Here is a 27,900-nt window from a genome sequence, read left to right on the forward strand (position 1 = left end):
GGGGGAGTACTGTCGGACCTGCCCTTGTGCACCTTTTACTATCTTAACCTTGGTTTAAGTGTTTTCTCACTACAAATCTGTTATTAGATAGTTTAGATCAAATTAATATGGCGTAAGAGACGCAAGGGGTACAATACATCCCATTGTTGAAAGTACTAGCTGCGGGCTCCGCATTATCACGAGCCACGTGCTGCAGAGGGCAGAGACAGCACGGGTATTTGATTTTGCACGATGTTTTGTTATAGGACATATGATTGTGAAGAGCATTTCAAGGCCCTGTGTGCCGGCGACTAGTGGTGACGTTTATGGTTAGGTCGAAATGGAGTGTATGCAAATCCCAAGCTTTCCTGATTAGTTAATGCAATAGTTTGTACTCTTGGGACATTTTCAATAGACAAATATTCAGGAAGAAAAACAAAAAATGTCCTTCCCAGACGGGGAATCGAACCCCGGCCGTGGCGGTGAGAGCGCCAAATCCTAACCACTAGACCACCTGGGAATGTGCTCTTTGAGAGTGAAGGGGGAGTACTGTCGGACTTGCCCTTGTGCACCTTTTACTATCTTAACCTTGGTTTAAGTGTTTTCTCACTACAAATCTGTTATTAGATAGTTTAGATCAAATTAATGTGGCGTAAGAGACGCAAGGGGTGCAATACATCCCATTGTTGAAAGTACTAGCAGCGGGCTCCGCATTATCACGGGCCACGTGCTGCAGAGGGCAGAGACAGCACGGGTATTTGATTTTGCACGATGTTTGTTATAGGACATATGATTGTGAAGAGCATTTCAAGGCCCTGTGTGCCGGCGACTAGTGGTGACGTTTATGGTTAGGTCGAAATGGAGTGTATGCAAATCCCAAGCTTTCCTGATTAGTTAATGCAATAGTTTGTACTCTTGGGACATTTTCAATAGACAAATATTCAGGAAGAAAAACAAAAAATGTCCTTCCCAGACGGGGAATCGAACCCCGGCCGTGGCGGTGAGAGCGCCAAATCCTAACCACTAGACCACCTGGGAATGTGCTCTTTGAGAGTGAAGGGGGAGTACTGTCGGACTTGCCCTTGTGCACCTTTTACTATCTTAACCTTGGTTTAAGTGTTTTCTCACTACAAATCTGTTATTAGATAGTTTAGATCAAATTAATGTGGTGTAAGAGACGCAAGGGTGCAATACATCCCATTGTTGAAAGTACTAGCAGCAGGCTCCGCATTATCACGAGCCACGTGCTGCAGAGGGCAGAGACAGCACGGGTATTTGATTTTGCACGATGTTTGTTATAGGACATATGATTGTGAAGAGCATTTCAAGGCCCTGTGTGCTGGCGACTAGTGGTGACGTTTATGGTTAGGTCGAAATGGAGTGTATGCAAATCCCAAGCTTTCCTGATTAGTTAATGCAATAGTTTGTACTCTTGGGACATTTTCAATAGACAAATATTCAGGAAGAAAAACAAAAAATGTCCTTCCCAGACGGGGAATCGAACCCCGGCCGTGGCGGTGAGAGCGCCAAATCCTAACCACTAGACCACCTGGGAATGTGCTCTTTGAGAGTGAAGGGGGAGTACTGTCGGACTTGCCCTTGTGCACCTTTTACTATCTTAACCTTGGTTTAAGTGTTTTCTCACTACAAATCTGTTATTAGATAGTTTAGATCAAATTAATGTGGTGTAAGAGACGCAAGGGGTGCAATACATCCCATTGTTGAAAGTACTAGCTGCGGGCTCCGCATTATCACGGGCCACGTGCTGCAGAGGGCAGAGACAGCACGGGTATTTGATTTTGCACGATGTTTGTTATAGGACATATGATTGTGAAGAGCATTTCAAGGCCCTGTGTGCCGGCGACTAGTGGTGACGTTTATGGTTAGGTCGAAATGGAGTGTATGCAAATCCCAAGCTTTCCTGATTAGTTAATGCAATAGTTTGTACTCTTGGGACATTTTCAATAGACAAATATTCAGGAAGAAAAACAAAAAATGTCCTTCCCAGACGGGGAATCGAACCCCGGCCGTGGCGGTGAGAGCGCCAAATCCTAACCATTAGACCACCTGGGAATGTGCTCTTTGAGAGTGAAAGGGGAGTACTGTCGGACTTGCCCTTGTGCACCTTTTACTATCTTAACCTTGGTTTAAGTGTTTTCTCACTACAAATCTGTTATTAGATAGTTTAGATCAAATTAATGTGGCGTAAGAGACGCAAGGGGTGCAATACATCCCATTGTTGAAAGTACTAGCTGCGGGCTCCGCATTATCACGAGCCACGTGCTGCAGAGGGCAGAGACAGCACGGGTATTTGATTTTGCAGGATGTTTGTTATAGGACATATGATTGTGAAGAGCATTTCAAGGCCCTGTGTGCCGGCGACTAGTGGTGACGTTTATGGTTAGGTCGAAATGGAGTGTATGCAAATCCCAAGCTTTCCTGATTAGTTAATGCAATAGTTTGTACTCTTGGGACATTTTCAATAGACAAATATTCAGGAAGAAAAACAAAAAATGTCCTTCCCAGACGGGGAATCGAACCCCGGCCGTGGCGGTGAGAGCGCCAAATCCTAACCACTAGACCACCTGGGAATGTGCTCTTTGAGAGTGAAGGGGGAGTACTGTCGGACTTGCCCTTGTGCACCTTTTACTATCTTAACCTTGGTTTAAGTGTTTTCTCACTACAAATCTGTTATTAGATAGTTTAGATCAAATTAATGTGGCGTAAGAGACGCAAGGGGTGCAATACATCCCATTGTTCAAAGTACTAGCAGCGGGCTCCGCATAATCACGAGCCACGTGCTGCAGAGGGCAGAGACAGCACGGGTATTTGATTTTGCACGATGTTTGTTATAGGACATATGATTGTGAAGAGCATTTCAAGGCCCTGTGTGCCGGCGACTAGTGGTGACGTTTATGGTTAGGTCGAAATGGAGTGTATGCAAATCCCAAGCTTTCCTGATTAGTTAATGCAATAGTTTGTACTCTTGGGACATTTTCAATAGACAAATATTCAGGAAGAAAAACAAAAAATGTCCTTCCCAGACGGGGAATCGAACCCCGGCCGTGGCGGTGAGAGCGCCAAATCCTAACCACTAGACCACCTGGGAATGTGCTCTTTGAGAGTGAAGGGGGAGTACTGTCGGACTTGCCCTTGTGCACCTTTTACTATCTTAACCTTGGTTTAAGTGTTTTCTCACTACAAATCTGTTATTAGATAGTTTAGATCAAATTAATGTGGTGTAAGAGACGCAAGGGGTGCAATACATCCCATTGTTGAAAGTACTAGCTGCGGGCTCCGCATTATCACGAGCCACGTGCTGCAGAGGGCAGAGACAGCACGGGTATTTGATTTTGCCCGATGTTTGTTATAGGACATATGATTGTGAAGAGCATTTCAAGGCCCTGTGTGCCGGCGACTAGTGGTGACGTTTATGGTTAGGTCGAAATGGAGTGTATGCAAATCCCAAGCTTTCCTGATTAGTTAATGCAATAGTTTGTACTCTTGGGACATTTTCAATAGACAAATATTCAGGAAGAAAAACAAAAAATGTCCTTCCCAGACGGGGAATCGAACCCCGGCAGTGGCGGTGAGAGCGCCAAATCCTAACCACTACACCACCTGGGAATGTGCTCTTTGAGAGTGAAGGGGGAGTACTGTCGGACTTGCCCTTGTGCACCTTTTACTATCTTAACCTTGGTTTAAGTGTTTTCTCACTACAAATCTGTTATTAGATAGTTTAGATCAAATTAATGTGGCGTAAGAGACGCAAGGGGTGCAATACATCCCATTGTTGAAAGTACTAGCAGCGGGCTCCGCATAATCACGAGCCACGTGCTGCAGAGGGCAGAGACAGCACGGGTATTTGATTTTGCACGATGTTTGTTATAGGACATATGATTGTGAAGAGCATTTCAAGGCCCTGTGTGCCGGCGACTAGTGGTGACGTTTATGGTTAGGTCGAAATGGAGTGTATGCAAATCCCAAGCTTTCCTGATTAGTTAATGCAATAGTTTGTACTCTTGGGACATTTTCAATAGACAAATATTCAGGAAGAGAAACAAAAAATGTCCTTCCCAGACGGGGAATCGAACCCCGGCCGTGGCGGTGAGAGCGCCAAATCCTAACCACTAGACCACCTGGGAATGTGCTCTTTGAGAGTGAAGGGGGAGTACTGTCGGACTTGCCCTTGTGCACCTTTTACTATCTTAACCTTGGTTTAAGTGTTTTCTAACTACAAATCTGTTATTAGATAGTTTAGATCAAATTAATGTGGTGTAAGAGACGCAAGGGGTGCAATACATCCCATTGTTGAAAGTACTAGCTGCGGGCTCCGCATTATCACGAGCCACGTGCTGCAGAGGGCAGAGACAGCACGGGTATTTGATTTTGCAGGATGTTTGTTATAGGACATATGATTGTGAAGAGCATTTCAAGGCCCTGTGTGCCGGCGACTAGTGGTGACGTTTATGGTTAGGTCGAAATGGAGTGTATGCAAATCCCAAGCTTTCCTGATTAGTTAATGCAATAGTTTGTACTCTTGGGACATTTTCAATAGACAAATATTCAGGAAGAAAAACAAAAAATGTCCTTCCCAGACGGGGAATCGAACCCCGGCCGTGGCGGTGAGAGCGCCAAATCCTAACCACTAGACCACCTGGGAATGTGCTCTTTGAGAGTGAAGGGGGAGTACTGTCGGACTTGCCCTTGTGCACCTTTTACTATCTTAACCTTGGTTTAAGTGTTTTCTCACTACAAATCTGTTATTAGATAGTTTAGATCAAATTAATGTGGTGTAAGAGACGCAAGGGGTGCAATACATCCTATTGTTGAAAGTACTAGCTGCGGGCTCCGCATTATCACGAGCCACGTGCTGCAGAGGGCAGAGACAGCACGGGTATTTGATTTTGCACGATGTTTGTTATAGGACATATGATTGTGAAGAGCATTTCAAGGCCCTGTGTGCCGGCGACTAGTGGTGACGTTTATGGTTAGGTCGAAATGGAGTGTATGCAAATCCCAAGCTTTCCTGATTAGTTAATGCAATAGTTTGTACTCTTGGGACATTTTCAATAGACAAATATTCAGGAAGAAAAACAAAAAATGTCCTTCCCAGACGGGGAATCGAACCCCGGCCGTGGCGGTGAGAGCGCCAAATCCTAACCACTAGACCACCTGGGAATGTGCTCTTTGAGAGTGAAGGGGGAGTACTGTCGGACTTGCCCTTGTGCACCTTTTACTATCTTAACCTTGGTTTAAGTGTTTTCTCACTACAAATCTGTTATTAGATAGTTTAGATCAAATTAATGTGGCGTAAGAGACGCAAGGGGTGCAATACATCCCATTGTTCAAAGTACTAGCAGCGGGCTCCGCATAATCACGAGCCACGTGCTGCAGAGGGCAGAGACAGCACGGGTATTTGATTTTGCACGATGTTTGTTATAGGACATATGATTGTGAAGAGCATTTCAAGGCCCTGTGTGCCGGCGACTAGTGGTGACGTTTATGGTTAGGTCGAAATGGAGTGTATGCAAATCCCAAGCTTTCCTGATTAGTTAATGCAATAGTTTGTACTCTTGGGACATTTTCAATAGACAAATATTCAGGAAGAAAAACAAAAAATGTCCTTCCCAGACGGGGAATCGAACCCCGGCCGTGGCGGTGAGAGCGCCAAATCCTAACCACTAGACCACCTGGGAATGTGCTCTTTGAGAGTGAAGGGGGAGTACTGTCGGACTTGCCCTTGTGCACCTTTTACTATCTTAACCTTGGTTTAAGTGTTTTCTCACTACAAATCTGTTATTAGATAGTTTAGATCAAATTAATGTGGTGTAAGAGACGCAAGGGGTGCAATACATCCCATTGTTGAAAGTACTAGCTGCGGGCTCCGCATTATCACGAGCCACGTGCTGCAGAGGGCAGAGACAGCACGGGTATTTGATTTTGCACGATGTTTGTTATAGGACATATGATTGTGAAGAGCATTTCAAGGCCCTGTGTGCCGGCGACTAGTGGTGACGTTTATGGTTAGGTCGAAATGGAGTGTATGCAAATCCCAAGCTTTCCTGATTAGTTAATGCAATAGTTTGTACTCTTGGGACATTTTCAATAGACAAATATTCAGGAAGAAAAACAAAAAATGTCCTTCCCAGACGGGGAATCGAACCCCGGCCGTGGCGGTGAGAGCGCCAAATCCTAACCACTAGACCACCTGGGAATGTGCTCTTTGAGAGTGAAGGGGGAGTACTGTCGGACTTGCCCTTGTGCACCTTTTACTATCTTAACCTTGGTTTAAGTGTTTTCTCACTACAAATCTGTTATTAGATAGTTTAGATCAAATTAATGTGGTGTAAGAGACGCAAGGGGTGCAATACATCCTATTGTTGAAAGTACTAGCTGCGGGCTCCGCATTATCACGAGCCACGTGCTGCAGAGGGCAGAGACAGCACGGGTATTTGATTTTGCACGATGTTTGTTATAGGACATATGATTGTGAAGAGCATTTCAAGGCCCTGTGTGCCGGCGACTAGTGGTGACGTTTATGGTTAGGTCGAAATGGAGTGTATGCAAATCCCAAGCTTTCCTGATTAGTTAATGCAATAGTTTGTACTCTTGGGACATTTTCAATAGACAAATATTCAGGAAGAAAAACAAAAAATGTCCTTCCCAGACGGGGAATCGAAACCCGGCCGTGGCGGTGAGAGCGCCAAATCCTAACCACTAGACCACCTGGGAATGTGCTCTTTGAGAGTGAAGGGGGAGTACTGTCGGACTTGCCCTTGTGCACCTTTTACTATCTTAACCTTGGTTTAAGTGTTTTCTCACTACAAATCTGTTATTAGATAGTTTAGATCAAATTAATGTGGCGTAAGAGACGCAAGGGGTGCAATACATCCCATTGTTGAAAGTACTAGCAGCGGGCTCCGCATTATCACGAGCCACGTGCTGCAGAGGGCAGAGACAGCACGGGTATTTGATTTTGCACGATGTTTGTTATAGGACATATGATTGTGAAGAGCATTTCAAGGCCCTGTGTGCCGGCGACTAGTGGTGACGTTTATGGTTAGGTCGAAATGGAGTGTATGCAAATCCCAAGCTTTCCTGATTAGTTAATGCAATAGTTTGTACTCTTGGGACATTTTCAATAGACAAATATTCAGGAAGAAAAACAAAAAATGTCCTTCCCAGACGGGGAATCGAACCCCGGCCGTGGCGGTGAGAGCGCCAAATCCTAACCACTAGACCACCTGGGAATGTGCTCTTTGAGAGTGAAGGGGGAGTACTGTCGGACTTGCCCTTGTGCACCTTTTACTATCTTAACCTTGGTTTAAGTGTTTTCTCACTACAAATCTGTTATTAGATAGTTTAGATCAAATTAATGTGGCGTAAGAGACGCAAGGGGTGCAATACATCCTATTGTTCAAAGTACTAGCAGCGGGCTCCGCATAATCACGAGCCACGTGCTGCAGAGGGCAGAGACAGCACGGGTATTTGATTTTGCACGATGTTTGTTATAGGACATATGATTGTGAAGAGCATTTCAAGGCCCTGTGTGCCGGCGACTAGTGGTGACGTTTATGGTTAGGTCGAAATGGAGTGTATGCAAATCCCAAGCTTTCCTGATTAGTTAATGCAATAGTTTGTACTCTTGGGACATTTTCAATAGACAAATATTCAGGAAGAAAAACAAAAAATGTCCTTCCCAGACGGGGAATCGAACCCCGGCCGTGGCGGTGAGAGCGCCAAATCCTAACCACTAGACCACCTGGGAATGTGCTCTTTGAGAGTGAAGGGGGAGTACTGTCGGACTTGCCCTTGTGCACCTTTTACTATCTTAACCTTGGTTTAAGTGTTTTCTCACTACAAATCTGTTATTAGATAGTTTAGATCAAATTAATGTGGTGTAAGAGACGCAAGGGGTGCAATACATCCCATTGTTGAAAGTACTAGCTGCGGGCTCCGCATTATCACGAGCCACGTGCTGCAGAGGGCAGAGACAGCACGGGTATTTGATTTTGCACGATGTTTGTTATAGGACATATGATTGTGAAGAGCATTTCAAGGCCCTGTGTGCCGGCGACTAGTGGTGACGTTTATGGTTAGGTCGAAATGGAGTGTATGCAAATCCCAAGCTTTCCTGATTAGTTAATGCAATAGTTTGTACTCTTGGGACATTTTCAATAGACAAATATTCAGGAAGAAAAACAAAAAATGTCCTTCCCAGACGGGGAATCGAACCCCGGCCGTGGCGGTGAGAGCGCCAAATCCTAACCACTAGACCACCTGGGAATGTGCTCTTTGAGAGTGAAGGGGGAGTACTGTCGGACTTGCCCTTGTGCACCGTTTACTATCTTAACCTTGGTTTAAGTGTTTTCTCACTACAAATCTGTTATTAGATAGTTTAGATCAAATTAATGTGGTGTAAGAGACGCAAGGGGTGCAATACATCCTATTGTTGAAAGTACTAGCTGCGGGCTCCGCATTATCACGAGCCACGTGCTGCAGAGGGCAGAGACAGCACGGGTATTTGATTTTGCACGATGTTTGTTATAGGACATATGATTGTGAAGAGCATTTCAAGGCCCTGTGTGCCGGCGACTAGTGGTGACGTTTATGGTTAGGTCGAAATGGAGTGTATGCAAATCCCAAGCTTTCCTGATTAGTTAATGCAATAGTTTGTACTCTTGGGACATTTTCAATAGACAAATATTCAGGAAGAAAAACAAAAAATGTCCTTCCCAGACGGGGAATCGAACCCCGGCCGTGGCGGTGAGAGCGCCAAATCCTAACCACTAGACCACCTGGGAATGTGCTCTTTGAGAGTGAAGGGGGAGTACTGTCGGACTTGCCCTTGTGCACCTTTTACTATCTTAACCTTGGTTTAAGTGTTTTCTCACTACAAATCTGTTATTAGATAGTTTAGATCAAATTAATGTGGCGTAAGAGACGCAAGGGGTGCAATACATCCCATTGTTGAAAGTACTAGCAGCGGGCTCCGCATTATCACGAGCCACGTGCTGCAGAGGGCAGAGACAGCACGGGTATTTGATTTTGCACGATGTTTGTTATAGGACATATGATTGTGAAGAGCATTTCAAGGCCCTGTGTGCCGGCGACTAGTGGTGACGTTTATGGTTAGGTCGAAATGGAGTGTATGCAAATCCCAAGCTTTCCTGATTAGTTAATGCAATAGTTTGTACTCTTGGGACATTTTCAATAGACAAATATTCAGGAAGAAAAACAAAAAATGTCCTTCCCAGACGGGGAATCGAACCCCGGCCGTGGCGGTGAGAGCGCCAAATCCTAACCACTAGACCACCTGGGAATGTGCTCTTTGAGAGTGAAGGGGGAGTACTGTCGGACTTGCCCTTGTGCACCTTTTACTATCTTAACCTTGGTTTAAGTGTTTTCTCACTACAAATCTGTTATTAGATAGTTTAGATCAAATTAATGTGGCGTAAGAGACGCAAGGGGTGCAATACATCCTATTGTTCAAAGTACTAGCAGCGGGCTCCGCATAATCACGAGCCACGTGCTGCAGAGGGCAGAGACAGCACGGGTATTTGATTTTGCACGATGTTTGTTATAGGACATATGATTGTGAAGAGCATTTCAAGGCCCTGTGTGCCGGCGACTAGTGGTGACGTTTATGGTTAGGTCGAAATGGAGTGTATGCAAATCCCAAGCTTTCCTGATTAGTTAATGCAATAGTTTGTACTCTTGGGACATTTTCAATAGACAAATATTCAGGAAGAAAAACAAAAAATGTCCTTCCCAGACGGGGAATCGAACCCCGGCCGTGGCGGTGAGAGCGCCAAATCCTAACCACTAGACCACCTGGGAATGTGCTCTTTGAGAGTGAAGGGGGAGTACTGTCGGACTTGCCCTTGTGCACCTTTTACTATCTTAACCTTGGTTTAAGTGTTTTCTCACTACAAATCTGTTATTAGATAGTTTAGATCAAATTAATGTGGTGTAAGAGACGCAAGGGGTGCAATACATCCCATTGTTGAAAGTACTAGCTGCGGGCTCCGCATTATCACGAGCCACGTGCTGCAGAGGGCAGAGACAGCACGGGTATTTGATTTTGCACGATGTTTGTTATAGGACATATGATTGTGAAGAGCATTTCAAGGCCCTGTGTGCCGGCGACTAGTGGTGACGTTTATGGTTAGGTCGAAATGGAGTGTATGCAAATCCCAAGCTTTCCTGATTAGTTAATGCAATAGTTTGTACTCTTGGGACATTTTCAATAGACAAATATTCAGGAAGAAAAACAAAAAATGTCCTTCCCAGACGGGGAATCGAACCCCGGCCGTGGCGGTGAGAGCGCCAAATCCTAACCACTAGACCACCTGGGAATGTGCTCTTTGAGAGTGAAGGGGGAGTACTGTCGGACTTGCCCTTGTGCACCTTTTACTATCTTAACCTTGGTTTAAGTGTTTTCTCACTACAAATCTGTTATTAGATAGTTTAGATCAAATTAATGTGGTGTAAGAGACGCAAGGGGTGCAATACATCCTATTGTTGAAAGTACTAGCTGCGGGCTCCGCATTATCACGAGCCACGTGCTGCAGAGGGCAGAGACAGCACGGGTATTTGATTTTGCACGATGTTTGTTATAGGACATATGATTGTGAAGAGCATTTCAAGGCCCTGTGTGCCGGCGACTAGTGGTGACGTTTATGGTTAGGTCGAAATGGAGTGTATGCAAATCCCAAGCTTTCCTGATTAGTTAATGCAATAGTTTGTACTCTTGGGACATTTTCAATAGACAAATATTCAGGAAGAAAAACAAAAAATGTCCTTCCCAGACGGGGAATCGAACCCCGGCCGTGGCGGTGAGAGCGCCAAATCCTAACCACTAGACCACCTGGGAATGTGCTCTTTGAGAGTGAAGGGGGAGTACTGTCGGACTTGCCCTTGTGCACCTTTTACTATCTTAACCTTGGTTTAAGTGTTTTCTCACTACAAATCTGTTATTAGATAGTTTAGATCAAATTAATGTGGCGTAAGAGACGCAAGGGGTGCAATACATCCCATTGTTGAAAGTACTAGCAGCGGGCTCCGCATTATCACGAGCCACGTGCTGCAGAGGGCAGAGACAGCACGGGTATTTGATTTTGCACGATGTTTGTTATAGGACATATGATTGTGAAGAGCATTTCAAGGCCCTGTGTGCCGGCGACTAGTGGTGACGTTTATGGTTAGGTCGAAATGGAGTGTATGCAAATCCCAAGCTTTCCTGATTAGTTAATGCAATAGTTTGTACTCTTGGGACATTTTCAATAGACAAATATTCAGGAAGAAAAACAAAAAATGTCCTTCCCAGACGGGGAATCGAACCCCGGCCGTGGCGGTGAGAGCGCCAAATCCTAACCACTAGACCACCTGGGAATGTGCTCTTTGAGAGTGAAGGGGGAGTACTGTCGGACTTGCCCTTGTGCACCTTTTACTATCTTAACCTTGGTTTAAGTGTTTTCTCACTACAAATCTGTTATTAGATAGTTTAGATCAAATTAATGTGGTGTAAGAGACGCAAGGGGTGCAATACATCCTATTGTTGAAAGTACTAGCTGCGGGCTCCGCATTATCACGAGCCACGTGCTGCAGAGGGCAGAGACAGCACGGGTATTTGATTTTGCACGATGTTTGTTATAGGACATATGATTGTGAAGAGCATTTCAAGGCCCTGTGTGCCGGCGACTAGTGGTGACGTTTATGGTTAGGTCGAAATGGAGTGTATGCAAATCCCAAGCTTTCCTGATTAGTTAATGCAATAGTTTGTACTCTTGGGACATTTTCAATAGACAAATATTCAGGAAGAAAAACAAAAAATGTCCTTCCCAGACGGGGAATCGAACCCCGGCCGTGGCGGTGAGAGCGCCAAATCCTAACCACTAGACCACCTGGGAATGTGCTCTTTGAGAGTGAAGGGGGAGTACTGTCGGACTTGCCCTTGTGCACCTTTTACTATCTTAACCTTGGTTTAAGTGTTTTCTCACTACAAATCTGTTATTAGATAGTTTAGATCAAATTAATGTGGCGTAAGAGACGCAAGGGGTGCAATACATCCCATTGTTCAAAGTACTAGCAGCGGGCTCCGCATTATCACGAGCCACGTGCTGCAGAGGGCAGAGACAGCACGGGTATTTGATTTTGCACGATGTTTGTTATAGGACATATGATTGTGAAGAGCATTTCAAGGCCCTGTGTGCCGGCGACTAGTGGTGACGTTTATGGTTAGGTCGAAATGGAGTGTATGCAAATCCCAAGCTTTCCTGATTAGTTAATGCAATAGTTTGTACTCTTGGGACATTTTCAATAGACAAATATTCAGGAAGAAAAACAAAAAATGTCCTTCCCAGACGGGGAATCGAACCCCGGCCGTGGCGGTGAGAGCGCCAAATCCTAACCACTAGACCACCTGGGAATGTGCTCTTTGAGAGTGAAGGGGGAGTACTGTCGGACTTGCCCTTGTGCACCTTTTACTATCTTAACCTTGGTTTAAGTGTTTTCTCACTACAAATCTGTTATTAGATAGTTTAGATCAAATTAATGTGGCGTAAGAGACGCAAGGGGTGCAATACATCCCATTGTTGAAAGTACTAGCTGCGGGCTCCGCATTATCACGAGCCACGTGCTGCAGAGGGCAGAGACAGCACGGGTATTTGATTTTGCAGGATGTTTGTTATAGGACATATGATTGTGAAGAGCATTTCAAGGCCCTGTGTGCCGGCGACTAGTGGTGACGTTTATGGTTAGGTCGAAATGGAGTGTATGCAAATCCCAAGCTTTCCTGATTAGTTAATGCAATAGTTTGTACTCTTGGGACATTTTCAATAGACAAATATTCAGGAAGAGAAACAAAAAATGTCCTTCCCAGACGGGGAATCGAACCCCGGCCGTGGCGGTGAGAGCGCCAAATCCTAACCACTAGACCACCTGGGAATGTGCTCTTTGAGAGTGAAGGGGGAGTACTGTCGGACTTGCCCTTGTGCACCTTTTACTATCTTAACCTTGGTTTAAGTGTTTTCTCACTACAAATCTGTTATTAGATAGTTTAGATCAAATTAATGTGGTGTAAGAGACGCAAGGGGTGCAATACATCCTATTGTTGAAAGTACTAGCTGCGGGCTCCGCATTATCACGAGCCACGTGCTGCAGAGGGCAGAGACAGCACGGGTATTTGATTTTGCACGATGTTTGTTATAGGACATATGATTGTGAAGAGCATTTCAAGGCCCTGTGTGCCGGCGACTAGTGGTGACGTTTATGGTTAGGTCGAAATGGAGTGTATGCAAATCCCAAGCTTTCCTGATTAGTTAATGCAATAGTTTGTACTCTTGGGACATTTTCAATAGACAAATATTCAGGAAGAAAAACAAAAAATGTCCTTCCCAGACGGGGAATCGAACCCCGGCCGTGGCGGTGAGAGCGCCAAATCCTAAGCACTAGACCACCTGGGAATGTGCTCTTTGAGAGTGAAGGGGGAGTACTGTCGGACTTGCCCTTGTGCACCTTTTACTATCTTAACCTTGGTTTAAGTGTTTTCTCACTACAAATCTGTTATTAGATAGTTTAGATCAAATTAATGTGGCGTAAGAGACGCAAGGGGTGCAATACATCCCATTGTTGAAAGTACTAGCTGCGGGCTCCGCATTATCACGAGCCACGTGCTGCAGAGGGCAGAGACAGCACGGGTATTTGATTTTGCAGGATGTTTGTTATAGGACATATGATTGTGAAGAGCATTTCAAGGCCCTGTGTGCCGGCGACTAGTGGTGACGTTTATGGTTAGGTCGAAATGGAGTGTATGCAAATCCCAAGCTTTCCTGATTAGTTAATGCAATAGTTTGTACTCTTGGGACATTTTCAATAGACAAATATTCAGGAAGAAAAACAAAAAATGTCCTTCCCAGACGGGGAATCGAACCCCGGCCGTGGCGGTGAGAGCGCCAAATCCTAACCACTAGACCACCTGGGAATGTGCTCTTTGAGAGTGAAGGGGGAGTACTGTCGGACTTGCCCTTGTGCACCTTTTACTATCTTAACCTTGGTTTAAGTGTTTTCTCACTACAAATCTGTTATTAGATAGTTTAGATCAAATTAATGTGGCGTAAGAGACGCAAGGGGTGCAATACATCCCATTGTTGAAAGTACTAGCAGCGGGCTCCGCATTATCACGAGCCACGTGCTGCAGAGGGCAGAGACAGCACGGGTATTTGATTTTGCACGATGTTTGTTATAGGACATATGATTGTGAAGAGCATTTCAAGGCCCTGTGTGCCGGCGACTAGTGGTGACGTTTATGGTTAGGTCGAAATGGAGTGTATGCAAATCCCAAGCTTTCCTGATTAGTTAATGCAATAGTTTGTACTCTTGGGACATTTTCAATAGACAAATATTCAGGAAGAAAAACAAAAAATGTCCTTCCCAGACGGGGAATCGAACCCCGGCCGTGGCGGTGAGAGCGCCAAATCCTAACCACTAGACCACCTGGGAATGTGCTCTTTGAGAGTGAAGGGGGAGTACTGTCGGACTTGCCCTTGTGCACCTTTTACTATCTTAACCTTGGTTTAAGTGTTTTCTCACTACAAATCTGTTATTAGATAGTTTAGATCAAATTAATGTGGTGTAAGAGACGCAAGGGGTGCAATACATCCTATTGTTGAAAGTACTAGCTGCGGGCTCCGCATTATCACGAGCCACGTGCTGCAGAGGGCAGAGACAGCACGGGTATTTGATTTTGCACGATGTTTGTTATAGGACATATGATTGTGAAGAGCATTTCAAGGCCCTGTGTGCCGGCGACTAGTGGTGACGTTTATGGTTAGGTCGAAATGGAGTGTATGCAAATCCCAAGCTTTCCTGATTAGTTAATGCAATAGTTTGTACTCTTGGGACATTTTCAATAGACAAATATTCAGGAAGAAAAACAAAAAATGTCCTTCCCAGACGGGGAATCGAACCCCGGCCGTGGCGGTGAGAGCGCCAAATCCTAACCACTAGACCACCTGGGAATGTGCTCTTTGAGAGTGAAGGGGGAGTACTGTCGGACTTGCCCTTGTGCACCTTTTACTATCTTAACCTTGGTTTAAGTGTTTTCTCACTACAAATCTGTTATTAGATAGTTTAGATCAAATTAATGTGGCGTAAGAGACGCAAGGGGTGCAATACATCCCATTGTTCAAAGTACTAGCAGCGGGCTCCGCATTATCACGAGCCACGTGCTGCAGAGGGCAGAGACAGCACGGGTATTTGATTTTGCACGATGTTTGTTATAGGACATATGATTGTGAAGAGCATTTCAAGGCCCTGTGTGCCGGCGACTAGTGGTGACGTTTATGGTTAGGTCGAAATGGAGTGTATGCAAATCCCAAGCTTTCCTGATTAGTTAATGCAATAGTTTGTACTCTTGGGACATTTTCAATAGACAAATATTCAGGAAGAAAAACAAAAAATGTCCTTCCCAGACGGGGAATCGAACCCCGGCTGTGGCGGTGAGAGCGCCAAATCCTAACCACTAGACCACCTGGGAATGTGCTCTTTGAGAGTGAAGGGGGAGTACTGTCGGACTTGCCCTTGTGCACCTTTTACTATCTTAACCTTGGTTTAAGTGTTTTCTCACTACAAATCTGTTATTAGATAGTTTAGATCAAATTAATGTGGCGTAAGAGACGCAAGGGGTGCAATACATCCCATTGTTGAAAGTACTAGCTGCGGGCTCCGCATTATCACGAGCCACGTGCTGCAGAGGGCAGAGACAGCACGGGTATTTGATTTTGCACGATGTTTGTTATAGGACATATGATTGTGAAGAGCATTTCAAGGCCCTGTGTGCCGGCGACTAGTGGTGACGTTTATGGTTAGGTCGAAATGGAGTGTATGCAAATCCCAAGCTTTCCTGATTAGTTAATGCAATAGTTTGTACTCTTGGGACATTTTCAATAGACAAATATTCAGGAAGAGAAACAAAAAATGTCCTTCCCAGACGGGGAATCGAACCCCGGCCGTGGCGGTGAGAGCGCCAAATCCTAACCACTAGACCACCTGGGAATGTGCTCTTTGAGAGTGAAGGGGGAGTACTGTCGGACTTGCCCTTGTGCACCTTTTACTATCTTAACCTTGGTTTAAGTGTTTTCTCACTACAAATCTGTTATTAGATAGTTTAGATCAAATTAATGTGGTGTAAGAGACGCAAGGGGTGCAATACATCCTATTGTTGAAAGTACTAGCTGCGGGCTCCGCATTATCACGAGCCACGTGCTGCAGAGGGCAGAGACAGCACGGGTATTTGATTTTGCACGATGTTTGTTATAGGACATATGATTGTGAAGAGCATTTCAAGGCCCTGTGTGCCGGCGACTAGTGGTGACGTTTATGGTTAGGTCGAAATGGAGTGTATGCAAATCCCAAGCTTTCCTGATTAGTTAATGCAATAGTTTGTACTCTTGGGACATTTTCAATAGACAAATATTCAGGAAGAAAAACAAAAAATGTCCTTCCCAGACGGGGAATCGAACCCCGGCCGTGGCGGTGAGAGCGCCAAATCCTAAGCACTAGACCACCTGGGAATGTGCTCTTTGAGAGTGAAGGGGGAGTACTGTCGGACTTGCCCTTGTGCACCTTTTACTATCTTAACCTTGGTTTAAGTGTTTTCTCACTACAAATCTGTTATTAGATAGTTTAGATCAAATTAATGTGGCGTAAGAGACGCAAGGGGTGCAATACATCCCATTGTTGAAAGTACTAGCTGCGGGCTCCGCATTATCACGAGCCACGTGCTGCAGAGGGCAGAGACAGCACGGGTATTTGATTTTGCAGGATGTTTGTTATAGGACATATGATTGTGAAGAGCATTTCAAGGCCCTGTGTGCCGGCGACTAGTGGTGACGTTTATGGTTAGGTCGAAATGGAGTGTATGCAAATCCCAAGCTTTCCTGATTAGTTAATGCAATAGTTTGTACTCTTGGGACATTTTCAATAGACAAATATTCAGGAAGAAAAACAAAAAATGTCCTTCCCATTTGATCTAAGCTGCGGGCTCCGCATTATCACGAGCCACGTGCTGCAGAGGGCAGAGACAGCACGGGTATTTGATTTTGCAGGATGTTTGTTATAGGACATATGTTTGTGAAGAGCATTTCAAGGCCCTGTGTGCCGGCGACTAGTGGTGACGTTTATGGTTAGGTCGAAATGGAGTGTATGCAAATCCCAAGCTTTCCTGATTAGTTAATGCAATAGTTTGTACTCTTGGGACATTTTCAATAGACAAATATTCAGGAAGAAAAACAAAAAATGTCCTTCCCAGACGGGGAATCGAACCCCGGCCGTGGCGGTGAGAGCGCCAAATCCTAACCACTAGACCACCTGGGAATGTGCTCTGTGAGAGTGAAGGGGGAGTACTGTCGGACTTGCCCTTGTGCACCTTTTACTATCTTAACCTTGGTTTAAGTGTTTTCTCACTACAAATCTGTTATTAGATAGTTTAGATCAAATTAATGTGGCGTAAGAGACGCAAGGGGTGCAATACATCCCATTGTTGAAAGTACTAGCTGCGGGCTCCGCATTATCACGAGCCACGTGCTGCAGAGGGCAGAGACAGCACGGGTATTTGATTTTGCACGATGTTTGTTATAGGACATATGATTGTGAAGAGCATTTCAAGGCCCTGTGTGCCGGCGACTAGTGGTGACGTTTATGGTTAGGTCGAAATGGAGTGTATGCAAATCCAAAGCTTTCCTGATTAGTTAATGCAATAGTTTGTACTCTTGGGACATTTTCAATAGACAAATATTCAGGAAGAAAAACAAAAAATGTCCTTCCCAGACGGGGAATCGAACCCCGGCCGTGGCGGTGAGAGCGCCAAATCCTAACCACTAGACCACCTGGGAATGTGCTCTTTGAGAGTGAAGGGGGAGTACTGTCGGACTTGCCCTTGTGCACCTTTTACTATCTTAACCTTGGTTTAAGTGTTTTCTCACTACAAATCTGTTATTAGATAGTTTAGATCAAATTAATGTGGCGTAAGAGACGCAAGGGGTGCAATACATCCCATTGTTGAAAGTACTAGCTGCGGGCTCCGCATTATCACGAGCCACGTGCTGCAGAGGGCAGAGACAGCACGGGTATTTGATTTTGCAGGATGTTTGTTATAGGACATATGATTGTGAAGAGCATTTCAAGGCCCTGTGTGCCGGCGACTAGTGGTGACGTTTATGGTTAGGTCGAAATGGAGTGTATGCAAATCCCAAGCTTTCCTGATTAGTTAATGCAATAGTTTGTACTCTTGGGACATTTTCAATAGACAAATATTCAGGAAGAAAAACAAAAAATGTCCTTCCCAGACGGGGAATCGAACCCCGGCCGTGGCGGTGAGAGCGCCAAATCCTAACCACTAGACCACCTGGCAATGTGCTCTTTGAGAGTGAAGGGGGAGTACTGTCGGACTTGCCCTTGTGCACCTTTTACTATCTTAACCTTGGTTTAAGTGTTTTCTCACTACAAATCTGTTATTAGATAGTTTAGATCAAATTAATGTGGCGTAAGAGACGCAAGGGGTGCAATACATCCCATTGTTGAAAGTACTAGCTGCGGGCTCCGCATTATCACGAGCCACGTGCTGCAGAGGGCAGAGACAGCACGGGTATTTGATTTTGCAGGATGTTTGTTATAGGACATATGATTGTGAAGAGCATTTCAAGGCCCTGTGTGCCGGCGACTAGTGGTGACGTTTATGGTTAGGTCGAAATGGAGTGTATGCAAATCCCAAGCTTTCCTGATTAGTTAATGCAATAGTTTGTACTCTTGGGACATTTTCAATAGACAAATATTCAGGAAGAAAAACAAAAAATGTCCTTCCCAGACGGGGAATCGAACCCCGGCCGTGGCGGTGAGAGCGCCAAATCCTAACCACTAGACCACCTGGGAATGTGCTCTTTGAGAGTGAAGGGGGAGTACTGTCGGACTTGCCCTTGTGCACCTTTTACTATCTTAACCTTGGTTTAAGTGTTTTCTCACTACAAATCTGTTATTAGATAGTTTAGATCAAATTAATGTGGCGTAAGAGACGCAAGGGGTGCAATACATCCCATTGTTGAAAGTACTACCTGCGGGCTCCGCATTATCACGAGCCACGTGCTGCAGAGGGCAGAGACAGCACGGGTATTTGATTTTGCAGGATGTTTGTTATAGGACATATGATTGTGAAGAGCATTTCAAGGCCCTGTGTGCCGGCGACTAGTGGTGACGTTTATGGTTAGGTCGAAATGGAGTGTATGCAAATCCCAAGCTTTCCTGATTAGTTAATGCAATAGTTTGTACTCTTGGGACATTTTCAATAGACAAATATTCAGGAAGAAAAACAAAAAATGTCCTTCCCAGACGGGGAATCGAACCCCGGCCGTGGCGGTGAGAGCGCCAAATCCTAACCACTAGTCCACCTGGGAATGTGCTCTGTGAGAGTGAAGGGGGAGTACTGTCGGACTTGCCCTTGTGCACCTTTTACTATCTTAACCTTGGTTTAAGTGTTTTCTAACTACAAATCTGTTATTAGATAGTTTAGATCAAATTAATGTGGCGTAAGAGACGCAAGGGGTGCAATACATCCCATTGTTGAAAGTACTAGCTGCGGGCTCCGCATTATCACGAGCCACGTGCTGCAGAGGGCAGAGACAGCACGGGTATTTGATTTTGCACGATGTTTGTTATAGGACATATGATTGTGAAGAGCATTTCAAGGCCCTGTGTGCCGGCGACTAGTGGTGACGTTTATGGTTAGGTCGAAATGGAGTGTATGCAAATCCCAAGCTTTCCTGATTAGTTAATGCAATAGTTTGTACTCTTGGGACATTTTCAATAGACAAATATTCAGGAAGAAAAACAAAAAATGTCCTTCCCAGACGGGGAATCGAACCCCGGCCGTGGCGGTGAGAGCGCCAAATCCTAACCACTAGACCACCTGGGAATGTGCTCTTTGAGAGTGAAGGGGGAGTACTGTCGGACTTGCCCTTGTGCACCTTTTACTATCTTAACCTTGGTTTAAGTGTTTTCTCACTACAAATCTGTTATTAGATAGTTTAGATCAAATTAATGTGGCGTAAGAGACGCAAGGGGTGCAATACATCCCACTGTTGAAAGTACTAGCTGCGGGCTCCGCATTATCACGAGCCACGTGCTGCAGAGGGCAGAGACAGCACGGGTATTTGATTTTGCACGATGTTTGTTATAGGACATATGATTGTGAAGAGCATTTCAAGGCCCTGTGTGCCGGCGACTAGTGGTGACGTTTATGGTTAGGTCGAAATGGAGTGTATGCAAATCCAAAGCTTTCCTGATTAGTTAATGCAATAGTTTGTACTCTTGGGACATTTTCAATAGACAAATATTCAGGAAGAAAAACAAAAAATGTCCTTCCCAGACGGGGAATCGAACCCCGGCCGTGGCGGTGAGAGCGCCAAATCCTAACCACTAGACCACCTGGGAATGTGCTCTTTGAGAGTGAAGGGGGAGTACTGTCGGACTTGCCCTTGTGCACCTTTTACTATCTTAACCTTGGTTTAAGTGTTTTCTCACTACAAATCTGTTATTAGATAGTTTAGATCAAATTAATGTGGTGTAAGAGACGCAAGGGGTGCAATACATCCCACTGTTGAAAGTACTAGCTGCGGGCTCCGCATTATCACGAGCCACGTGCTGCAGAGGGCAGAGACAGCACGGGTATTTGATTTTGCACGATGTTTGTTATAGGACATATGATTGTGAAGAGCATTTCAAGGCCCTGTGTGCCGGCGACTAGTGGTGACGTTTATGGTTAGGTCGAAATGGAGTGTATGCAAATCCCAAGCTTTCCTGATTAGTTAATGCAATAGTTTGTACTCTTGGGACATTTTCAATAGACAAATATTCAGGAAGAAAAACAAAAAATGTCCTTCCCAGACGGGGAATCGAACCCCGGCCGTGGCGGTGAGAGCGCCAAATCCTAACCACTAGACCACCTGGGAATGTGCTCTTTGAGAGTGAAGGGGGAGTACTGTCGGACTTGCCCTTGTGCACCTTTTACTATCTTAACCTTGGTTTAAGTGTTTTCTCACTACAAATCTGTTATTAGATAGTTTAGATCAAATTAATGTGGCGTAAGAGACGCAAGGGGTGCAATACATCCCATTGTTCAAAGTACTAGCAGCGGGCTCCGCATAATCACGAGCCACGTGCTGCAGAGGGCAGAGACAGCACGGGTATTTGATTTTGCACGATGTTTGTTATAGGACATATGATTGTGAAGAGCATTTCAAGGCCCTGTGTGCCGGCGACTAGTGGTGACGTTTATGGTTAGGTCGAAATGGAGTGTATGCAAATCCCAAGCTTTCCTGATTAGTTAATGCAATAGTTTGTACTCTTGGGACATTTTCAATAGACAAATATTCAGGAAGAAAAACAAAAAATGTCCTTCCCAGACGGGGAATCGAACCCCGGCCGTGGCGGTGAGAGCGCCAAATCCTAACCACTAGACCACCTGGGAATGTGCTCTTTGAGAGTGAAGGGGGAGTACTGTCGGACTTGCCCTTGTGCACCTTTTACTATCTTAACCTTGGTTTAAGTGTTTTCTCACTACAAATCTGTTATTAGATAGTTTAGATCAAATTAATGTGGTGTAAGAGACGCAAGGGGTGCAATACATCCCATTGTTGAAAGTACTAGCTGCGGGCTCCGCATTATCACGAGCCACGTGCTGCAGAGGGCAGAGACAGCACGGGTATTTGATTTTGCAGGATGTTTGTTATAGGACATATGATTGTGAAGAGCATTTCAAGGCCCTGTGTGCCGGCGACTAGTGGTGACGTTTATGGTTAGGTCGAAATGGAGTGTATGCAAATCCAAAGCTTTCCTGATTAGTTAATGCAATAGTTTGTACTCTTGGGACATTTTCAATAGACAAATATTCAGGAAGAAAAACAAAAAATGTCCTTCCCAGACGGGGAATCGAACCCCGGCCGTGGCGGTGAGAGCGCCAAATCCTAACCACTAGACCACCTGGGAATGTGCTCTTTGAGAGTGAAGGGGGAGTACTGTCGGACTTGCCCTTGTGCACCTTTTACTATCTTAACCTTGGTTTAAGTGTTTTCTCACTACAAATCTGTTATTAGATAGTTTAGATCAAATTAATGTGGTGTAAGAGACGCAAGGGGTGCAATACATCCCATTGTTGAAAGTACTAGCTGCGGGCTCCGCATTATCACGAGCCACGTGCTGCAGAGGGCAGAGACAGCACGGGTATTTGATTTTGCAGGATGTTTGTTATAGGACATATGATTGTGAAGAGCATTTCAAGGCCCTGTGTGCCGGCGACTAGTGGTGACGTTTATGGTTAGGTCGAAATGGAGTGTATGCAAATCCAAAGCTTTCCTGATTAGTTAATGCAATAGTTTGTACTCTTGGGACATTTTCAATAGACAAATATTCAGGAAGAAAAACAAAAAATGTCCTTCCCAGACGGGGAATCGAACCCCGGCCGTGGCGGTGAGAGCGCCAAATCCTAACCACTAGACCACCTGGGAATGTGCTCTTTGAGAGTGAAGGGGGAGTACTGTCGGACTTGCCCTTGTGCACCTTTTACTATCTTAACCTTGGTTTAAGTGTTTTCTAACTACAAATCTGTTATTAGATAGTTTAGATCAAATTAATGTGGCGTAAGAGACGCAAGGGGTGCAATACATCCCATTGTTGAAAGTACTAGCTGCGGGCTCCGCATTATCACGAGCCACGTGCTGCAGAGGGCAGAGACAGCACGGGTATTTGATTTTGCCCGATGTTTGTTATAGGACATATGATTGTGAAGAGCATTTCAAGGCCCTGTGTGCCGGCGACTAGTGGTGACGTTTATGGTTAGGTCGAAATGGAGTGTATGCAAATCCCAAGCTTTCCTTATTAGTTAATGCAATAGTTTGTACTCTTGGGACATTTTCAATAGACAAATATTCAGGAAGAAAAACAAAAAATGTCCTTCCCAGACGGGGAATCGAACCCCGGCCGTGGCGGTGAGAGCGCCAAATCCTAACCACTAGACCACCTGGGAATGTGCTCTTTGAGAGTGAAGGGGGAGTACTGTCGGACTTGCCCTTGTGCACCTTTTACTATCTTAACCTTGGTTTAAGTGTTTTCTCACTACAAATCTGTTATTAGATAGTTTAGATCAAATTAATGTGGCGTAAGAGACGCAAGGGGTGCAATACATCCCATTGTTGAAAGTACTAGCTGCGGGCTCCGCATTATCACGAGCCACGTGCTGCAGAGGGCAGAGACAGCACGGGTATTTGATTTTGCAGGATGTTTGTTATAGGACATATGATTGTGAAGAGCATTTCAAGGCCCTGTGTGCCGGCGACTAGTGGTGACGTTTATGGTTAGGTCGAAATGGAGTGTATGCAAATCCCAAGCTTTCCTGATTAGTTAATGCAATAGTTTGTACTCTTGGGACATTTTCAATAGACAAATATTCAGGAAGAAAAACAAAAAATGTCCTTCCCAGACGGGGAATCGAACCCCGGCCGTGGCGGTGAGAGCGCCAAATCCTAACCACTAGACCACCTGGGAATGTGCTCTTTGAGAGTGAAGGGGGAGTACTGTCGGACTTGCCCTTGTGCACCTTTTACTATCTTAACCTTGGTTTAAGTGTTTTCTCACTACAAATCTGTTATTAGATAGTTTAGATCAAATTAATGTGGCGTAAGAGACGCAAGGGGTGCAATACATCCCATTGTTGAAAGTACTAGCTGCGGGCTCCGCATTATCACGAGCCACGTGCTGCAGAGGGCAGAGACAGCACGGGTATTTGATTTTGCAGGATGTTTGTTATAGGACATATGATTGTGAAGAGCATTTCAAGGCCCTGTGTGCCGGCGACTAGTGGTGACGTTTATGGTTAGGTCGAAATGGAGTGTATGCAAATCCCAAGCTTTCCTGATTAGTTAATGCAATAGTTTGTACTCTTGGGACATTTTCAATAGACAAATATTCAGGAAGAAAAACAAAAAATGTCCTTCCCAGACGGGGAATCGAACCCCGGCCGTGGCGGTGAGAGCGCCAAATCCTAACCACTAGACCACCTGGGAATGTGCTCTTTGAGAGTGAAGGGGGAGTACTGTCGGACTTGCCCTTGTGCACCTTTTACTATCTTAACCTTGGTTTAAGTGTTTTCTCACTACAAATCTGTTATTAGATAGTTTAGATCAAATTAATGTGGCGTAAGAGACGCAAGGGGTGCAATACATCCCATTGTTGAAAGTACTAGCTGCGGGCTCCGCATTATCACGAGCCACGTGCTGCAGAGGGCAGAGACAGCACGGGTATTTGATTTTGCAGGATGTTTGTTATAGGACATATGATTGTGAAGAGCATTTCAAGGCCCTGTGTGCCGGCGACTAGTGGTGACGTTTATGGTTAGGTCGAAATGGAGTGTATGCAAATCCAAAGCTTTCCTGATTAGTTAATGCAATAGTTTGTACTCTTGGGACATTTTCAATAGACAAATATTCAGGAAGAAAAACAAAAAATGTCCTTCCCAGACGGGGAATCGAACCCCGGCCGTGGCGGTGAGAGCGCCAAATCCTAACCACTAGACCACCTGGGAATGTGCTCTTTGAGAGTGAAGGGGGAGTACTGTCGGACTTGCCCTTGTGCACCTTTTACTATCTTAACCTTGGTTTAAGTGTTTTCTCACTACAAATCTGTTATTAGATAGTTTAGATCAAATTAATGTGGCGTAAGAGACGCAAGGGGTGCAATACATCCCATTGTTGAAAGTACTAGCTGCGGGCTCCGCATTATCACGAGCCACGTGCTGCAGAGGGCAGAGACAGCACGGGTATTTGATTTTGCAGGATGTTTGTTATAGGACATATGATTGTGAAGAGCATTTCAAGGCCCTGTGTGCCGGCGACTAGTGGTGACGTTTATGGTTAGGTCGAAATGGAGTGTATGCAAATCCCAAGCTTTCCTGATTAGTTAATGCAATAGTTTGTACTCTTGGGACATTTTCAACAGACAAATATTCAGGAAGAAAAACAAAAAATGTCCTTCCCAGACGGGGAATCGAACCCCGGCCGTGGCGGTGAGAGCGCCAAATCCTAACCACTAGACCACCTGGGAATGTGCTCTTTGAGAGTGAAGGGGGAGTACTGTCGGACTTGCCCTTGTGCACCTTTTACTATCTTAACCTTGGTTTAAGTGTTTTCTCACTACAAATCTGTTATTAGATAGTTTAGATCAAATTAATGTGGCGTAAGAGACGCAAGGGGTACAATACATCCCATTGTTGAAAGTACTAGCTGCGGGCTCCGCATTATCACGAGCCACGTGCTGCAGAGGGCAGAGACAGCACGGGTATTTGATTTTGCACGATGTTTGTTATAGGACATATGATTGTGAAGAGCATTTCAAGGCCCTGTGTGCCGGCGACTAGTGGTGACGTTTATGGTTAGGTCGAAATGGAGTGTATGCAAATCCAAAGCTTTCCTGATTAGTTAATGCAATAGTTTGTACTCTTGGGACATTTTCAATAGACAAATATTCAGGAAGAAAAACAAAAAATGTCCTTCCCAGACGGGGAATCGAACCCCGGCCGTGGCGGTGAGAGCGCCAAATCCTAACCACTAGACCACCTGGGAATGTGCTCTTTGAGAGTGAAGGGGGAGTACTGTCGGACTTGCCCTCGTGCACCTTTTACTATCTTAACCTTGGTTTAAGTGTTTTCTCACTACAAATCTGTTATTAGATAGTTTAGATCAAATTAATGTGGCGTAAGAGACGCAAGGGGTGCAATACATCCCATTGTTGAAAGTACTAGCTGCGGGCTCCGCATTATCACCAGCCACGTGCTGCAGAGGGCAGAGACAGCACGGGTATTTGATTTTGCAGGATGTTTGTTATAGGACATATGATTGTGAAGAGCATTTCAAGGCCCTGTGTGCCGGCGACTAGTGGTGACGTTTATGGTTAGGTCGAAATGGAGTGTATACAAATCCCAAGCTTTCCTGATTAGTTAATGCAATAGTTTGTACTCTTGTGACATTTTCAATAGACAAATATTCAGGAAGAAAAACAAAAAATGTCCTTCCCAGACGGGGAATCGAACCCCGGCCGTGGCGGTGAGAGCGCCAAATCCTAACCACTAGACCACCTGGGAATGTGCTCTTTGAGAGTGAAGGGGGAGTACTGTCGGACTTGCCCTTGTGCACCTTTTACTATCTTAACCTTGGTTTAAGTGTTTTCTCACTACAAATCTGTTATTAGATAGTTTAGATCAAATTAATGTGGCGTAAGAGACGCAAGGGGTGCAATACATCCCATTGTTGAAAGTACTAGCAGCGGGCTCCGCATTATCACGAGCCACGTGCTGCAGAGGGCAGAGACAGCACGGGTATTTGATTTTGCACGATGTTTGTTATAGGACATATGATTGTGAAGAGCATTTCAAGGCCCTGTGTGCCGGCGACTAGTGGTGACGTTTATGGTTAGGTCGAAATGGAGTGTATGCAAATCCCAAGCTTTCCTGATTAGTTAATGCAATAGTTTGTACTCTTGGGACATTTTCAATAGACAAATATTCAGGAAGAAAAACAAAAAATGTCCTTCCCAGACGGGGAATCGAACCCCGGCCGTGGCGGTGAGAGCGCCAAATCCTAACCACTAGACCACCTGGGAATGTGCTCTTTGAGAGTGAAGGGGGAGTACTGTCGGACTTGCCCTTGTGCACCTTTTACTATCTTAACCTTGGTTTAAGTGTTTTCTCACTACAAATCTGTTATTAGATAGTTTAGATCAAATTAATGTGGCGTAAGAGACGCAAGGGGTACAATACATCCCATTGTTGAAAGTACTAGCTGCGGGCTCCGCATTATCACGAGCCACGTGCTGCAGAGGGCAGAGACAGCACGGGTATTTGATTTTGCACGATGTTTGTTATAGGACATATGATTGTGAAGAGCATTTCAAGGCCCTGTGTGCCGGCGACTAGTGGTGACGTTTATGGTTAGGTCGAAATGGAGTGTATGCAAATCCAAAGCTTTCCTGATTAGTTAATGCAATAGTTTGTACTCTTGGGACATTTTCAATAGACAAATATTCAGGAAGAAAAACAAAAAATGTCCTTCCCAGACGGGGAATCGAACCCCGGCCGTGGCGGTGAGAGCGCCAAATCCTAACCACTAGACCACCTGGGAATGTGCTCTTTGAGAGTGAAGGGGGAGTACTGTCGGACTTGCCCTCGTGCACCTTTTACTATCTTAACCTTGGTTTAAGTGTTTTCTCACTACAAATCTGTTATTAGATAGTTTAGATCAAATTAATGTGGCGTAATAGACGCAAGGGGTGCAATACATCCCATTGTTGAAAGTACTAGCAGCGGGCTCCGCATTATCACGAGCCACGTGCTGCAGAGGGCAGAGACAGCACGGGTATTTGATTTTGCACGATGTTTGTTATAGGACATATGATTGTGAAGAGCATTTCAAGGCCCTGTGTGCCGGCGACTAGTGGTGACGTTTATGGTTAGGTCGAAATGGAGTGTATGCAAATCCCAAGCTTTCCTGATTAGTTAATGCAATAATTTGTACTCTTGGGACATTTTCAATAGACAAATATTCAGGAAGAAAAACAAAAAATGTCCTTCCCAGACGGGGAATCGAACCCCGGCCGTGGCGGTGAGAGCGCCAAATCCTAACCACTAGACCACCTGGGAATGTGCTCTTTGTGAGTGAAGGGGGAGTACTGTCGGACTTGCCCTTGTGCACCTTTTACTATCTTAACCTTGGTTTAAGTGTTTTCTCACTACAAATCTGTTATTAGATAGTTTAGATCAAATTAATGTGGCGTAAGAGACGCAAGGGGTGCAATACATCCCATTGTTGAAAGTACTAGCTG

General features: G+C 45.0%; 53 non-coding genes across 53 annotated transcripts; all 53 read right to left on the bottom strand.

Moving 5' to 3' along the window:
• Nucleotides 1-427: 427 nt before the first annotated feature.
• Nucleotides 428-499, bottom strand: Trnae-cuc (transfer RNA glutamic acid (anticodon CUC)). The gene has a single exon. It is a non-coding gene; the product is annotated as a tRNA-Glu (tRNA).
• A 446-nt stretch (nucleotides 500-945) lies between these two features.
• On the bottom strand, nucleotides 946-1,017 carry Trnae-cuc (transfer RNA glutamic acid (anticodon CUC)). The gene has a single exon. It is a non-coding gene; the product is annotated as a tRNA-Glu (tRNA).
• A 445-nt stretch (nucleotides 1,018-1,462) lies between these two features.
• Trnae-cuc (transfer RNA glutamic acid (anticodon CUC)) lies at nucleotides 1,463-1,534 on the bottom strand. Its single transcript has one exon. It is a non-coding gene; the product is annotated as a tRNA-Glu (tRNA).
• Nucleotides 1,535-1,980: 446 nt separating this feature from the next.
• Trnae-cuc (transfer RNA glutamic acid (anticodon CUC)) lies at nucleotides 1,981-2,052 on the bottom strand. Its single transcript has one exon. It is a non-coding gene; the product is annotated as a tRNA-Glu (tRNA).
• Nucleotides 2,053-2,498: 446 nt separating this feature from the next.
• Trnae-cuc (transfer RNA glutamic acid (anticodon CUC)) lies at nucleotides 2,499-2,570 on the bottom strand. Its single transcript has one exon. It is a non-coding gene; the product is annotated as a tRNA-Glu (tRNA).
• Nucleotides 2,571-3,016: 446 nt separating this feature from the next.
• Nucleotides 3,017-3,088, bottom strand: Trnae-cuc (transfer RNA glutamic acid (anticodon CUC)). The gene has a single exon. It is a non-coding gene; the product is annotated as a tRNA-Glu (tRNA).
• Nucleotides 3,089-3,534: 446 nt separating this feature from the next.
• Trnae-cuc (transfer RNA glutamic acid (anticodon CUC)) lies at nucleotides 3,535-3,606 on the bottom strand. Its single transcript has one exon. It is a non-coding gene; the product is annotated as a tRNA-Glu (tRNA).
• A 446-nt stretch (nucleotides 3,607-4,052) lies between these two features.
• Nucleotides 4,053-4,124, bottom strand: Trnae-cuc (transfer RNA glutamic acid (anticodon CUC)). The gene has a single exon. It is a non-coding gene; the product is annotated as a tRNA-Glu (tRNA).
• A 446-nt stretch (nucleotides 4,125-4,570) lies between these two features.
• On the bottom strand, nucleotides 4,571-4,642 carry Trnae-cuc (transfer RNA glutamic acid (anticodon CUC)). Its single transcript has one exon. It is a non-coding gene; the product is annotated as a tRNA-Glu (tRNA).
• A 446-nt stretch (nucleotides 4,643-5,088) lies between these two features.
• On the bottom strand, nucleotides 5,089-5,160 carry Trnae-cuc (transfer RNA glutamic acid (anticodon CUC)). Its single transcript has one exon. It is a non-coding gene; the product is annotated as a tRNA-Glu (tRNA).
• Nucleotides 5,161-5,606: 446 nt separating this feature from the next.
• Trnae-cuc (transfer RNA glutamic acid (anticodon CUC)) lies at nucleotides 5,607-5,678 on the bottom strand. The gene has a single exon. It is a non-coding gene; the product is annotated as a tRNA-Glu (tRNA).
• Nucleotides 5,679-6,124: 446 nt separating this feature from the next.
• On the bottom strand, nucleotides 6,125-6,196 carry Trnae-cuc (transfer RNA glutamic acid (anticodon CUC)). Its single transcript has one exon. It is a non-coding gene; the product is annotated as a tRNA-Glu (tRNA).
• A 446-nt stretch (nucleotides 6,197-6,642) lies between these two features.
• Trnae-cuc (transfer RNA glutamic acid (anticodon CUC)) lies at nucleotides 6,643-6,714 on the bottom strand. The gene has a single exon. It is a non-coding gene; the product is annotated as a tRNA-Glu (tRNA).
• A 446-nt stretch (nucleotides 6,715-7,160) lies between these two features.
• On the bottom strand, nucleotides 7,161-7,232 carry Trnae-cuc (transfer RNA glutamic acid (anticodon CUC)). Its single transcript has one exon. It is a non-coding gene; the product is annotated as a tRNA-Glu (tRNA).
• A 446-nt stretch (nucleotides 7,233-7,678) lies between these two features.
• On the bottom strand, nucleotides 7,679-7,750 carry Trnae-cuc (transfer RNA glutamic acid (anticodon CUC)). Its single transcript has one exon. It is a non-coding gene; the product is annotated as a tRNA-Glu (tRNA).
• Nucleotides 7,751-8,196: 446 nt separating this feature from the next.
• Nucleotides 8,197-8,268, bottom strand: Trnae-cuc (transfer RNA glutamic acid (anticodon CUC)). The gene has a single exon. It is a non-coding gene; the product is annotated as a tRNA-Glu (tRNA).
• A 446-nt stretch (nucleotides 8,269-8,714) lies between these two features.
• On the bottom strand, nucleotides 8,715-8,786 carry Trnae-cuc (transfer RNA glutamic acid (anticodon CUC)). The gene has a single exon. It is a non-coding gene; the product is annotated as a tRNA-Glu (tRNA).
• A 446-nt stretch (nucleotides 8,787-9,232) lies between these two features.
• Nucleotides 9,233-9,304, bottom strand: Trnae-cuc (transfer RNA glutamic acid (anticodon CUC)). Its single transcript has one exon. It is a non-coding gene; the product is annotated as a tRNA-Glu (tRNA).
• A 446-nt stretch (nucleotides 9,305-9,750) lies between these two features.
• Trnae-cuc (transfer RNA glutamic acid (anticodon CUC)) lies at nucleotides 9,751-9,822 on the bottom strand. Its single transcript has one exon. It is a non-coding gene; the product is annotated as a tRNA-Glu (tRNA).
• A 446-nt stretch (nucleotides 9,823-10,268) lies between these two features.
• Nucleotides 10,269-10,340, bottom strand: Trnae-cuc (transfer RNA glutamic acid (anticodon CUC)). The gene has a single exon. It is a non-coding gene; the product is annotated as a tRNA-Glu (tRNA).
• Nucleotides 10,341-10,786: 446 nt separating this feature from the next.
• Nucleotides 10,787-10,858, bottom strand: Trnae-cuc (transfer RNA glutamic acid (anticodon CUC)). The gene has a single exon. It is a non-coding gene; the product is annotated as a tRNA-Glu (tRNA).
• Nucleotides 10,859-11,304: 446 nt separating this feature from the next.
• Nucleotides 11,305-11,376, bottom strand: Trnae-cuc (transfer RNA glutamic acid (anticodon CUC)). The gene has a single exon. It is a non-coding gene; the product is annotated as a tRNA-Glu (tRNA).
• A 446-nt stretch (nucleotides 11,377-11,822) lies between these two features.
• On the bottom strand, nucleotides 11,823-11,894 carry Trnae-cuc (transfer RNA glutamic acid (anticodon CUC)). The gene has a single exon. It is a non-coding gene; the product is annotated as a tRNA-Glu (tRNA).
• A 446-nt stretch (nucleotides 11,895-12,340) lies between these two features.
• On the bottom strand, nucleotides 12,341-12,412 carry Trnae-cuc (transfer RNA glutamic acid (anticodon CUC)). Its single transcript has one exon. It is a non-coding gene; the product is annotated as a tRNA-Glu (tRNA).
• A 446-nt stretch (nucleotides 12,413-12,858) lies between these two features.
• Trnae-cuc (transfer RNA glutamic acid (anticodon CUC)) lies at nucleotides 12,859-12,930 on the bottom strand. Its single transcript has one exon. It is a non-coding gene; the product is annotated as a tRNA-Glu (tRNA).
• A 446-nt stretch (nucleotides 12,931-13,376) lies between these two features.
• Trnae-cuc (transfer RNA glutamic acid (anticodon CUC)) lies at nucleotides 13,377-13,448 on the bottom strand. The gene has a single exon. It is a non-coding gene; the product is annotated as a tRNA-Glu (tRNA).
• Nucleotides 13,449-13,894: 446 nt separating this feature from the next.
• On the bottom strand, nucleotides 13,895-13,966 carry Trnae-cuc (transfer RNA glutamic acid (anticodon CUC)). The gene has a single exon. It is a non-coding gene; the product is annotated as a tRNA-Glu (tRNA).
• Nucleotides 13,967-14,412: 446 nt separating this feature from the next.
• Nucleotides 14,413-14,484, bottom strand: Trnae-cuc (transfer RNA glutamic acid (anticodon CUC)). Its single transcript has one exon. It is a non-coding gene; the product is annotated as a tRNA-Glu (tRNA).
• Nucleotides 14,485-14,930: 446 nt separating this feature from the next.
• Trnae-cuc (transfer RNA glutamic acid (anticodon CUC)) lies at nucleotides 14,931-15,002 on the bottom strand. Its single transcript has one exon. It is a non-coding gene; the product is annotated as a tRNA-Glu (tRNA).
• Nucleotides 15,003-15,448: 446 nt separating this feature from the next.
• On the bottom strand, nucleotides 15,449-15,520 carry Trnae-cuc (transfer RNA glutamic acid (anticodon CUC)). The gene has a single exon. It is a non-coding gene; the product is annotated as a tRNA-Glu (tRNA).
• A 446-nt stretch (nucleotides 15,521-15,966) lies between these two features.
• Nucleotides 15,967-16,038, bottom strand: Trnae-cuc (transfer RNA glutamic acid (anticodon CUC)). The gene has a single exon. It is a non-coding gene; the product is annotated as a tRNA-Glu (tRNA).
• A 446-nt stretch (nucleotides 16,039-16,484) lies between these two features.
• Trnae-cuc (transfer RNA glutamic acid (anticodon CUC)) lies at nucleotides 16,485-16,556 on the bottom strand. Its single transcript has one exon. It is a non-coding gene; the product is annotated as a tRNA-Glu (tRNA).
• A 730-nt stretch (nucleotides 16,557-17,286) lies between these two features.
• On the bottom strand, nucleotides 17,287-17,358 carry Trnae-cuc (transfer RNA glutamic acid (anticodon CUC)). Its single transcript has one exon. It is a non-coding gene; the product is annotated as a tRNA-Glu (tRNA).
• A 446-nt stretch (nucleotides 17,359-17,804) lies between these two features.
• Nucleotides 17,805-17,876, bottom strand: Trnae-cuc (transfer RNA glutamic acid (anticodon CUC)). Its single transcript has one exon. It is a non-coding gene; the product is annotated as a tRNA-Glu (tRNA).
• A 446-nt stretch (nucleotides 17,877-18,322) lies between these two features.
• Nucleotides 18,323-18,394, bottom strand: Trnae-cuc (transfer RNA glutamic acid (anticodon CUC)). The gene has a single exon. It is a non-coding gene; the product is annotated as a tRNA-Glu (tRNA).
• Nucleotides 18,395-18,840: 446 nt separating this feature from the next.
• On the bottom strand, nucleotides 18,841-18,912 carry Trnae-cuc (transfer RNA glutamic acid (anticodon CUC)). Its single transcript has one exon. It is a non-coding gene; the product is annotated as a tRNA-Glu (tRNA).
• Nucleotides 18,913-19,358: 446 nt separating this feature from the next.
• On the bottom strand, nucleotides 19,359-19,430 carry Trnae-cuc (transfer RNA glutamic acid (anticodon CUC)). The gene has a single exon. It is a non-coding gene; the product is annotated as a tRNA-Glu (tRNA).
• A 446-nt stretch (nucleotides 19,431-19,876) lies between these two features.
• Trnae-cuc (transfer RNA glutamic acid (anticodon CUC)) lies at nucleotides 19,877-19,948 on the bottom strand. The gene has a single exon. It is a non-coding gene; the product is annotated as a tRNA-Glu (tRNA).
• A 446-nt stretch (nucleotides 19,949-20,394) lies between these two features.
• Nucleotides 20,395-20,466, bottom strand: Trnae-cuc (transfer RNA glutamic acid (anticodon CUC)). The gene has a single exon. It is a non-coding gene; the product is annotated as a tRNA-Glu (tRNA).
• A 446-nt stretch (nucleotides 20,467-20,912) lies between these two features.
• Nucleotides 20,913-20,984, bottom strand: Trnae-cuc (transfer RNA glutamic acid (anticodon CUC)). Its single transcript has one exon. It is a non-coding gene; the product is annotated as a tRNA-Glu (tRNA).
• A 446-nt stretch (nucleotides 20,985-21,430) lies between these two features.
• Trnae-cuc (transfer RNA glutamic acid (anticodon CUC)) lies at nucleotides 21,431-21,502 on the bottom strand. Its single transcript has one exon. It is a non-coding gene; the product is annotated as a tRNA-Glu (tRNA).
• A 446-nt stretch (nucleotides 21,503-21,948) lies between these two features.
• On the bottom strand, nucleotides 21,949-22,020 carry Trnae-cuc (transfer RNA glutamic acid (anticodon CUC)). The gene has a single exon. It is a non-coding gene; the product is annotated as a tRNA-Glu (tRNA).
• A 446-nt stretch (nucleotides 22,021-22,466) lies between these two features.
• Nucleotides 22,467-22,538, bottom strand: Trnae-cuc (transfer RNA glutamic acid (anticodon CUC)). Its single transcript has one exon. It is a non-coding gene; the product is annotated as a tRNA-Glu (tRNA).
• A 446-nt stretch (nucleotides 22,539-22,984) lies between these two features.
• Nucleotides 22,985-23,056, bottom strand: Trnae-cuc (transfer RNA glutamic acid (anticodon CUC)). Its single transcript has one exon. It is a non-coding gene; the product is annotated as a tRNA-Glu (tRNA).
• A 446-nt stretch (nucleotides 23,057-23,502) lies between these two features.
• On the bottom strand, nucleotides 23,503-23,574 carry Trnae-cuc (transfer RNA glutamic acid (anticodon CUC)). The gene has a single exon. It is a non-coding gene; the product is annotated as a tRNA-Glu (tRNA).
• A 446-nt stretch (nucleotides 23,575-24,020) lies between these two features.
• Trnae-cuc (transfer RNA glutamic acid (anticodon CUC)) lies at nucleotides 24,021-24,092 on the bottom strand. The gene has a single exon. It is a non-coding gene; the product is annotated as a tRNA-Glu (tRNA).
• A 446-nt stretch (nucleotides 24,093-24,538) lies between these two features.
• On the bottom strand, nucleotides 24,539-24,610 carry Trnae-cuc (transfer RNA glutamic acid (anticodon CUC)). Its single transcript has one exon. It is a non-coding gene; the product is annotated as a tRNA-Glu (tRNA).
• A 446-nt stretch (nucleotides 24,611-25,056) lies between these two features.
• Nucleotides 25,057-25,128, bottom strand: Trnae-cuc (transfer RNA glutamic acid (anticodon CUC)). Its single transcript has one exon. It is a non-coding gene; the product is annotated as a tRNA-Glu (tRNA).
• A 446-nt stretch (nucleotides 25,129-25,574) lies between these two features.
• Nucleotides 25,575-25,646, bottom strand: Trnae-cuc (transfer RNA glutamic acid (anticodon CUC)). Its single transcript has one exon. It is a non-coding gene; the product is annotated as a tRNA-Glu (tRNA).
• A 446-nt stretch (nucleotides 25,647-26,092) lies between these two features.
• Nucleotides 26,093-26,164, bottom strand: Trnae-cuc (transfer RNA glutamic acid (anticodon CUC)). Its single transcript has one exon. It is a non-coding gene; the product is annotated as a tRNA-Glu (tRNA).
• A 446-nt stretch (nucleotides 26,165-26,610) lies between these two features.
• On the bottom strand, nucleotides 26,611-26,682 carry Trnae-cuc (transfer RNA glutamic acid (anticodon CUC)). The gene has a single exon. It is a non-coding gene; the product is annotated as a tRNA-Glu (tRNA).
• Nucleotides 26,683-27,128: 446 nt separating this feature from the next.
• Trnae-cuc (transfer RNA glutamic acid (anticodon CUC)) lies at nucleotides 27,129-27,200 on the bottom strand. Its single transcript has one exon. It is a non-coding gene; the product is annotated as a tRNA-Glu (tRNA).
• A 446-nt stretch (nucleotides 27,201-27,646) lies between these two features.
• Trnae-cuc (transfer RNA glutamic acid (anticodon CUC)) lies at nucleotides 27,647-27,718 on the bottom strand. The gene has a single exon. It is a non-coding gene; the product is annotated as a tRNA-Glu (tRNA).
• Between the last annotated feature and the right edge of the window lie 182 nt (nucleotides 27,719-27,900).

Source organism: Haliotis cracherodii, unplaced genomic scaffold (genome assembly GCF_022045235.1).
Source record: "Haliotis cracherodii isolate W230 unplaced genomic scaffold, xgHalCrac1.p SCAF_15, whole genome shotgun sequence".
NCBI lineage: Eukaryota > Metazoa > Mollusca > Gastropoda > Lepetellida > Haliotidae > Haliotis > Haliotis cracherodii.